This window comes from Pteropus alecto, unplaced genomic scaffold, assembly GCF_000325575.1.
Source record: "Pteropus alecto unplaced genomic scaffold, ASM32557v1 scaffold159, whole genome shotgun sequence".
In the NCBI taxonomy this organism is placed as follows: Eukaryota; Metazoa; Chordata; class Mammalia; order Chiroptera; family Pteropodidae; genus Pteropus; species Pteropus alecto.
In genome coordinates this window covers 1,103,567-1,105,031 of record NW_006443122.1, presented here as the reverse complement: position 1 = coordinate 1,105,031, position 1,465 = coordinate 1,103,567, and the positions used below count along the sequence as shown (strand labels likewise).

General features: G+C 54.1%; 1 pseudogene; it reads right to left on the bottom strand.

Annotated features, from left to right (window-relative positions):
• Positions 1-799: 799 nt before the first annotated feature.
• Positions 800-918, bottom strand: LOC112471905 (annotated as a pseudogene).
• Positions 919-1,465: the final 547 nt, after the last annotated feature.

The window sequence follows — 1,465 nt, the reverse complement described above, 5'->3', positions numbered from 1 at the left end:
TTCTCCAGTCCGCCCCTTCTGAACCCAGACTGTGCAGGCCCCTGACGAAGTGGGGACGGAAGACTCAGGCTTGGGGCTTGCCTTCGCTGCAGGACTTCCCACTATGAGGAGCTTGGAGATGAGAGAGAGATCTATTAATCCTAGTGTTTCAGGTGCCACATAAGGCATAGTGGAGGCACTAGGGAGGTGGAAGGAGGGGGTCGTTTGGATCTGAGGGAAAGATCTGGGGAAACACCTTAGTAGAATTGATGTCTCTTTCCATTCCCTTGTCACCAGTAGACTCAGGAGCCATCCTGGGGGAAGTGGCAGCCTGGGAGGATACAGCAGCAAGGTGGTGTTTTTATGGTATAAAATTACTTTGAGGTGAAGATACCCTTTGCTTCTCTGAGCCTTCCTCCCCATCTCCCACTCATCTGCCCGCCCCCCACCCCCGAGTCTGTCACTTGTCCTTTTTCTAGAGGAATGTCTGGGAAAGAGGGACGGATCTGTAACCAGAGCAAGCTCTTGGGAGGAGGTCACATTTGATCTGGGTCTTGCAGGATGGGGGCTAGAACCTGTCCTGTAGAGCTCATGGGACACATGTCCACCGTTGAGAGATGGGGCAAGGGCAATGCCAAGATGGGAAAAGCTGTAAACTGCTGAGGACTGGGGCTGTAGTCTAGAGGATCCCAGCCTGGGCCTAGCAGGTCTCCAGCCTGGGAGCTGTTATAGGTTGTAGGTACCTTCTTCCTCTTCAGTCAGGCTGCTTCTTCCAGGGGCTGTCTTGGAGTGGAGAGCAGTATTTTTTTTTTTTTTTAAACGCCTACAGCACCCCGTCTTCCTAGGTGGTCTCCCTTCCAAGTACTAACCAGGCTCGACCCTGCTTAGCTTCCGAGATCAGACAAGATTGGGTGTGTTCAGGGTGGCATGGCCATAGGCTGGAGAACGATAGCGAAGTGCTGAGCCTGAGCCCCTTCCTGTCCCTGACTTTAGTTCACACTGGTCTCTTCTGAGGTCATCTCTAACCCTCTTTTCAGGATCATTTCCATACAGGTGGGCTGACAAAAGGTCAGCCTTTTCCCCTGGACTAGGGCCTGGGGCCAAACTAGGCCCAGGACAGGGTTGTAAAGGGGTCCCCGCCTCCCTTACTTGTACAGCCCAGCATGTCCTGATTGGAAAGTGGAGGCAGGGCTAAGCCAAACCCTCCCACCAAAGCTGTCAGAAGAGGTGGGCTTTCTCACTCATCACTAGGTTCCTAACTGGAAATCTTGGGAAGGGATAAGTGAAGCAAAATGAGCCCAGAGCATTCAGATGAGGGCAGTGGCAGTGTGTTGGCCTCCTGGGCTAGGTAGGCATCAGGGCCTGGCATTTAGCCTTTAAGCCCTGCGCATAGCACCTGCCCCCTCCTCCCCCACCCCCAGTAGCCCTTGCGGAGCAAGGCATGATGGGAAGCTGGTGGGCTGCCCCACCTGAAGCTACTTCGACG